The following is a 9,617-nucleotide window of genomic DNA, read 5'->3' as shown; positions in this document are numbered from 1 at the left end:
TCGTAATCGGGGGAAAACGGAAAACAAATCAGAAAAACCATAAAATAACAGTTTCGTTGTCTTTTTTAAAGAGAGCTAGACCAACATATATTCTCCCAACAACATTTCTAAGCAGAAACACTTGTCTTTGCACAAAGCATCAACACTTTGAATTTAAGTTGAAGATGCTGAAAAAAGACCGAATAGAGGTATCCAAAAATCCAGAGGAGTATGTTTGTAAAATTGTAGCAGTGGACACAAGTAAGCTCCAAGAGGAAGTCATGTTTTCGTTGTGGAAAAGAGTTCAGCTTGAAAACTTTGTGACAAGTGTTGATTTTTCCAAAATATGGATATAAGAAGAAAATGAATTTAAAGAACATGTATTCAAATTACTATTTACAAAGATATGGAAACATATTTAAATTAATACTACAATGCAGTAAATTAGTACAAAGCATTAATACTTCAGCAACAATTTTGAAAAATGTTCCAGTTGATTCAATTTTACAAAGAACTGAATGATGATCATACTTAAACATTTATAACATTAAACTAAGTATAATGACCTCACTCTGCAGGCATAAAACTTGTATGGATCAAATGCGACCTGGAACTATTTTGAAGCTTGCCACGGCAAGGGACCTTGTGATGGGGTCGGCGAAACTGTAAAGAGAATGGCTGATGAATCTATCAACTCATCTACGGTTTTAATACAGGATTCAGAAGAATTTAGGACATGGGCAACACAGTTAACGATGGAAGAAGTTCATTTTTTCTTTGTTACAAAAGAAGACAGTGAGACAAATTTATGAAACAAGAGATGTTTGTAAAGCACTTATGCCCCCTCCCTTGAAAAGAACTGTAAAGAAAATAAACGGAAACTACAAATAATTGAAATTTTTCTAAGTCCAAGGCACATAACTCTGCCAAAAAATGGTTCAACCTACCAACAATTTAACTTGAGCTATACATTATAATTAGTCCCCTACCGGTTTTCACCGGAGGGGACTATAGCTTTCCTCTGCGTCCGTCAGTCCGTCCGTCTGTCTGTCCCACTTCAGTTTTCCACACATTTTTTTTTTATGCGTTTGAGGAATAATATGAAATTTGCTGAACAGCTTCAAAATGTCAAACGACAGATCAAGTTTTGTAGTGTCTGGTTGACATATTTTTGAGAAAAATTAATTTTTTATATTCGAATTTTTAATATTCGGGTTCGTTATCGGATTCGGTGTGTATTGAATGAACAAGGAAAGTATGTAGTCAGTAATTATATCGTGCATTTTTTGGACCATTCCTTGTATTGTTTTTAACAAACAAATAAGTTCTGTAAAATAGTGTCAAGCATTGTGTTGTAAATTTAGGATTTTTGACAGGGTTTTTTGTATAATTACAATCGGGTTCGTTATCGGGTTGGTCTGTTGATTCGGGGTACACAAGACGGTAAGAAATGATATTCTGCATAATAGTGCATTGTTTCTACAAACCGGTAGGGGACGTGTATTGCTTATGCAATACTCTCAGAATGCTTGTTATGATAAACCTGTATACCAAATTTAATTTCAATATGTGCTCCTATGCGAAGAAGATGAATGGAAACTGAAATAATTGGAATTTTTCTACGTTCAAGGGGCAGAACTCTGTCTAAAATTGCTTGATCGTACCCAAAATCGAACTTGACCTATATATTATTATGATAAATCTGTATATTAAATTTCATTTTAGTATGTCTATTCTTTTCGAGGAATGAACGGAAACTGCAAATAATTGGAATATATCTATGTCCAAGGTGCACAACTCTGTCGAATATTGCTCGATTAGACCCAAAATCGAACTTGAGCTATATATATTATTATAAACCTGTATATCAAATTTCATTTCAATCTGTGCATAAGTTGCAAAGAAAAGGAATGGAAACTGTTCGTGGACCGACCGACAGACAGCAGCAAAGCAATATGTTTCCATCTTCAAAGGGGGCATAATAAAGAGTTTCAAACTCAAACCTGTAAAGGGAACAATGAATTTCCATGCGTGAAAAAGAGGCACGAACTTGTTCACTTCCCAGACCTTTTGTTACTGTGATAGCTGCTTAAAGCACCATCATTGTGAAAAATGGTCAATTACGTCAGTATATGATGATCAAATAAGCGAAGTACCAACAGTGAGACGCTGAATGATCAAATGTCATCATTGGAAACAGCAAACAGTCTTAAAGCAGCTGATGTGGTTTATTCTCATGCAACCCCAGCAATACGAAGTTGGTTCTCCATTACTTTCCAAATGAAAGCTGAATACTATGATACTAGTAAATAATTATACATTGTGTGGAATTAGCAACGACACGCTGCAGCTATTTAATATTTGGCATATTAAATGTACACATACATAATTATGGCACAAAGTTGGATCACATGATTTATCTATTTAATAAAACAATTCTGAAAATTTAAACTTTCCGCTGTACGTGTCGTCCTAAACTGGTATTTAACACCTGAGCAATTCTTTATATAGCCTTGCTAATAAACCGGTTCTTAGGAACGAGGTGACACAAACAGGTATTCGAATGGAAACCTTATATATCCGGATAATTAATTCATTATTATACCAAGTAGAAATTGATTTCTGTCTAATTCGTCCCTCAAACGAAAGAAATCATATCTCTTTTGTCACTGCTATGTATGAAGAGAATTGGTATGTTGGACAAATCATGTCAATATTGATGAAAGTGATAAAGAAATTGAGATTAGTTTCATTGAACAGAAGAAAAACTTTTCCCAGTGGCCGAGAACAGAAGATGATATGAGTCAATTCGTCCGATATCGTTTGCCAAATAAGCCCCTTAAACCCATGCGGAAAATCTATGAGGATGTACAAGATGGACACTGAAGACCGAAACGATGTTGAAAAGCTTTTAACAAAATAGAATCATTGACCCTCCAGAATGTGTAACATGCGTGACTAATAATATAAATCAGGTTGAACTTTCATTTTATTAATGGAACAAATAGCTAATTTGAGTTTAGCTATGTTTCATGTCTGAACTGTCTGTACTATGAAATATGGTTAGAATGATGTTGTCTCGTTTGTTAAGTTTTTTTAAGATACGTAACATACATGTTCGCGATATCATGTAAAACATACGTGACTCCAATAATACAACACTGTTTTTCGAGGTTACAATTGATGTTGAAATAGTTTAAGGTTAAATTTAATTTGTTTAACAAAACTGTGCTCTAATTTGTTTCCAAATCCAATAAAAGGTGTAGACAGCATATTTCTCTTTGTTAGTACATAATATAAAACATTTCAAAGACAATATGAAAACAGACACATGATGCAGCTCAAATAATGTTTAATTTATTTATAACTGAGAATCAATTTCCCGAAAAGACCCATGTTATTCAAATGAATCTAAAAAAAAAATATATTTTTTCTTGAAACATTCGTTACATTTAAATGGCACTACATTTTAAAGTGTAAATAAGAACAAATTCACAATTGATGAAAAAACATTTTATTCAAAGTTTCTATAGCTCACTCTCTATTTATTTTGACCCATTATTGTACTGGACAGTTGTGATATTTCTTGTGGCATATTCCTAAATCTTACAACTTATATTATTAATATGCCATATTTATTTGGAAAACAAAAAAGGGTACAACATTAAAACTGTACTGATTCATAAAATACGTAGTGACAATTAAAATATTTGCATTATCACTAAAGAACATAAACTTGCTTTTGTTAATGAAGATTTATTATTGTAACAAGTCGAGCGGTCCTTGCCATAAAAGAAAAACACCGTTTTTCTAACACATAACAATTTATTCAGGATGGCAAAATATCAATATCACAACACAGACTAAGATACTGACCATTTCAAATAATACAACCTGAAACTCGGGGCTATCACCGTTTAAAAACTTGTCATAAAAAATAAAGAAAATGCTACTCGTTCTCGTATCTGCAGGATTTATCGTTCTCAAGCTCAATATCAACAGTAAACAGCGTATAAGAATTGTACTGAATTAATAAGTATTAAAATGCATAAAATTGCGCCGATCCGGACAGCTAAACTCGATACACACAGTCTAATTCTATCTGGTAAAATCACACCCTCTCCCCATTTGAACTAGGTATGCTAATTAAGTGCTCATAATTTCCAGTAAACTGTAAATAATCAAGTCAGCCTTATCCGGACACCCGGATAACTCGTTATAAAAATGAATAACCTATTTGACCTAATGAATTAAGAAAATCCGAACAACAATACTACAGATTCCGAAAATCCGGACAACTCTTAATTCTAAACTTGAAACAGTTCAAATAAATATAACAGTTCCTTTCATAGACCATAACTAATAACTAGAACTATAAACTCTGGAAAGACTGGTCTACATGGTTGTTATACTACACGGATTCTGTCCGGACGACGAAGTCCTTATTAAAATTAGCATCGTCTACGACCAAGTTCATCTTGCTTATCTACCTTATATGGAGTTCTCTGAGGAGTGCTCAACCGAACGGGATGTGATCAAGTGATACTGCTGCTGGAACTAGCTTATATTTATAAACTTCTCCAACCAATGAGTACTTGTCCTTTTCTGTCCGGACACAAACAACCAATCAAATATCTGTACGGATTTTGGACATTCCGGACAAGTTTCCTAACTTCCGAACAAGCATATTTAAATAATAAAGAAACATTTTATTCCTATAAAAAGCCTTGTCCGGATTAATTCAATAACACGGACACATATTTCTAAGTCAAAATACGTATATAGCTTTAATACACATCCTTGCGATATTTTACACTAAAGGAATTTTGAAATTAGGCGCCTTCTGAAGTAGTGCGCATAGCGATATACTTGAATACGGAAGTTCGTTACGAAGACATAGTTCATCAATCGAGGCGACAGATAAAAGTAATCACCGATCATACTGCGGTAAAAATACGGAAAAATAGTGCTCAGCATCTAAATACAATAATACATGATATAATAAAGCATACAGCAATATTGATGTCTCAAAAATATGTGTCAGAATACGTTTGCATGTCGATGAGTGAAGCAGTCCGTCAAACAGCATGTTCCGTACACAGAAGTTTGTGAGCGGTAAAATGACGATTATCTCGCCGAAAGAGCATTAAAATGGCATGAAACTGAACAGGGTGATTAATCTGGTAAATATAAACATGTTAAAAACAGTTATCATGTATTTACTCGATCTAATTACGGGTCAAAGCAGATAATTCGATATCGTAAAAATGTAAACAAAGTACGGGGGTAGTGTCAAAACACGAACGATTATTCAGAACATGTAAACATTAGTATTTTGGTAAGTCACGCCTATAACAGGTCTTTGACAGGTAAACTGTAAATAACTGAACATGATACGAGGCATTTTAACTAGAATTGCATGTCTGATGAAATACACAATGAAATATTAATAGAAATACTTAATTGATCATAGATGATCATATTACATTATTATCTAAATTTACTCAACCCAAAATTTTCAATGAAAACTGATGCATACGACGTAACGTACTTTTCTCAGCAAATATTGTTCATCAATACACCTCTTTTTTTTTAATTGATGTAGTTTTTAACCTCGAAACTTAAATTTAAAAAAACTTGGGGAATGCGAACTTGAGGTTTTGAATTATTCGAAAAGGTAATTAGCGGATGGATAATCAAAAGTCAAATTTTTGAAGAAAATGTATTTTGAATTGGACCATTTTATTGAATTTGGGTGTCAAACGTGTATGATTGTTGTAAATGTCATGTATGTATTTGTAACTAGTAAAATCATTTTCAATTCTTGATTTTAAAGTCAACACTAAACACTTTCATTTTCTTGATTTCAAAGCCTAGCCTAAGGACAATAACTCTGATGTCAATGCAATTAATTTCAGGCTGAAAGTCATCAATATATTAATGTAAAGACGCAAAGGAAAAAAACGTAAAAGTCTGTTTGGTAACGAAACTGGATACATTGTTCACCCGTGGAGACTACAGTTCTAAATTCCCTTCTCGTAATCGAAATGTGTATTGAGAATATGTCTAAAGTTTTTATGTCTGTTTGCCTTTCTAACTTCATCCAATACATGTCGAACATAACTCTTCTTTAAGGAGTAAAAATGGTTATGTATTGAAATCACTAATATCTAAACATGTACAGAAGTAATAAAAGTTTTAACTGAATCGTTTATGCAAAACGAAAAAGGGAAAAAATCTTTGACATGCCAATTGGTGGGGCAATTGTTTCGTAGTTACATTTTACAATTACCGAATTAAATAATTAATTATGAAAAACGAGACTTTTTTAAATTCTAAAATATGACAAAATTGTTGTTGAAGTAAAATAAAGCATAATTGAAAAAATATGACAAAATCGTAAAATTCATAAGATAAATCTAGGATATGAAGAAGCAGTAAATCTTTACTGTTCATTTATTTGGGTAGGTAGCGCTTTTATTGTATTTATATATGTTAAAAATAAACAACGCAGGTACTTTTTACTTAATAAACATTAAGGTTAAGACTGGCAGAGGTTTTGACCTCGTTAGCCTGGGATTCACTCACAATGGCCTTTTCTGTGAAAGATGAAAAAATGACAATAACAAACTGTCAACCATCTCAGAAATCCATAAAACGAAATACAAATTCAAAGCAAAGCAACACGGACCTCTAAAAAGATAGAGGTAGGATCAGGTGCCATGGAGGAGTGAGCATGCTCTGCTGACCGGTGTCGTATAATTTAAGGTCTGCCCAGTAAAATGGTCCGGGGCGGACCTTTAATGTTAACATTTAGGGTCTGCCTCTGCTCTAAAAGGGTCCGGCCCGTATAAGAAAAGGTCCGCCTAACATAAAAGGTCCGGGGTATATTTTTCATTTTTTTTTTTTAAATTTCGAGTACATGTACTTTGGAGCAAAATAAGTGGGATTATTTTGTCATTCTTTTTAAGGAGTACCTACCCGAAGTGAGTCAGTATGTATATCCAGCACAGACTATAAATGAAAATACATATACATGTAGCTTGATGAACACAAATAAATCACAATAATTACATGTATTTCAACTTTAATTTTGCTGGTCGATCTTATATTAACAGAAAATGAAACTGATTGGTGTCAATAATTAAACAATGGCTTGAACCAGGTGTTATATACACACACCATCCTGCAGGTGTGAGGGGCTCACACCTTCAGGTGTCTGACTGATATTTAATATGTATATGTTCATATGTATAACCTATGAGACATTTGTCTCTTGGAATAAAGAACTTGAACTTGATTGAAATTGTTATGTAAACAATGGACATTTCACACGTCCCCTTTGTGCGCATTTTTCAAATATGACACAAGCTTAATTTTAGATTTTAAAATCAAATATCTATACAATTCAATAACAACGATAACTGCAAGCGGTTTATTATTGCTATTTTTATTTGCACTAGGGCATATATATGTGTAAGTTATGCGAAATTGTTTATAATAAATTGTTCATTCATTAATCAAAGAGGGGGAGTATCCAAAGAAATTGATATGATTATAAGAAATTAAAAACATCTTAGATTATTAAAGAGCAATATTCCTTCGTGCATTTTGTATCTGGAAAAGAATTTAAGGGGATTTTCTTCTTAGAAAGAAAATATCACAGGGGCTTGAAGACAGGACCCCCCTCGATATAGACTCCCGAGGTAGTTGACACTTTTTTTTTTCTTAGAAATTCGTTTAAAGTTATGTACACAACATGTACTATATCAAATATCTGAATATTAATGAACGATTTATTTAGAACAACTCCAACCTGCATATAAAAGATTCTCTTTTCGAATGCAATGGGGGTGTTTTACATTAATTGTTTATTTTCCGTTAATTTTAGATATTTAATATGGGATATGTTGTGTACATGACTTCAAATAAATCTCCATTAAAAAGGTCAACCATACCGAGGATTTAGATGGGGGGGGGGGGGGAGCACCAGTGGAAAATATTAAATATTTTGTGTAAGAAAGGCAAATATTCATATCCCGGTAAAATTTTATTCTAGGTTTCGGCCTGCCTGTTACCCCCACATACATCATCAATAATTATTTCTTTCACAAATATCGTGTCAACATCATGGCAACCATTTCTTAATGCCATTTGATGAAAATCGATACTGTCAAACATAGAGGACAAATCTATCTTAATATATTTAAGATTGTTTCAACGAAACGGACAATCGTTTGCTGCAATGGATTCCATGCATTTGTCACATTTTTAAAAAGTGGTCGGATAAAAAAAGATTTAAATATGCTTTACTACTTCTCTTGCTTAACACTACTCTAATTTTGTGGTCTTTTTAAAGGACACAATACATGTATATATACATGTACATTTACTGGGTCTGTAATAGAAATATTTTACGATGAAAATCATTTATATAAATATTATTATAGATAGTGTGTAACTACTCTGAATACATTTTAAAAAATAAAACCTACACTGAAGTCAATTTCATGTCCACTCGAACATTAACAATGGATTCCATGCATTTGTCACATTTTTAAAAAGTGGTCGGATAAAAAAAGATTTAAATATGCTTTACTACTTCTCTTGCTTAACACTACTCTAATTTTGTGGTCTTTTTAAAGGACACAATACATGTATATATACATGTACATTTACTGGGTCTGTAATAGAAATATTTTACGATGAAAATCATTTATATATATCTCAAATTGAGAGTGTGTGGGGGGGGGGGGGGGGGGGGGCTAGACCAATCATCAGAAATCTCGGCACAAAAAAAACTAATTCATTTCCAAAATCATGAAAATCCTAATATGAGAGAGAGAGAGAGAGAGACCCCTGTAACTCCCAAAAAAAATTTCATACCAAAAAAATTTCTTCTCAAATCATGAAATTCCTAATTTCCTAATCCTCATCCGTGGGGGGGGGGGGGGGGGGGGGGCAAGTATAATCTCCAATTCTCAATATCACTATGAATATTCACTTCTTTTTAAGATAAATTTAGGAACAATTATGTTTGCTGCGACAAAAGGGGGGGGGGTGTGGCCTCTCCATAATGCTGTGTGCCTAATGGTTAGGTCTAACTTTGCAGAAAAAAAAGGGGGGGGGGGTAACCCCCCCCCCTCCGGTTCTGACGCCTATGCCATGTATGACTATGCAGTTCTTTTAACGAGGTGGACCTATTCTTAAACTATAATATTGGAGCCTACCTCTGAGAAAAAGGTTATCGGGTCAACATTCTGTGAATTTTTTCGCAAACAGCATTTCAATGAGGCGGACCTTTTCTTGTACTATGATATTGTGTCCTATGTATACCCTCTGAATACAAAAATTGTTATCGATAAACATCAATACATTACCAATATGTATTGACTTACGAGTACTAAATTCCTTGTTTAACTACATGTACTAACATTTTGGTTTTTTTTTTATCAACGAGCGGACCTTTTCTTCAGCCATAATTATAAGATCATAGGGGGAAATCAAAGCAAGTATTAATATTAGTATCAATTATTATCTGCATTCGGTATTACAACAGGCGGGCCTTTTCTTGAACCATAATATAAGGTCCTATCCTTAGTATAAAAGATCATCGGGATAAATCAATACAAGTATCA

This window comes from Crassostrea angulata, chromosome 1, assembly GCF_025612915.1.
Source record: "Crassostrea angulata isolate pt1a10 chromosome 1, ASM2561291v2, whole genome shotgun sequence".
In the NCBI taxonomy this organism is placed as follows: domain Eukaryota; kingdom Metazoa; phylum Mollusca; class Bivalvia; order Ostreida; family Ostreidae; genus Magallana; species Magallana angulata.
This window is presented reverse-complemented; position numbering follows the sequence as displayed.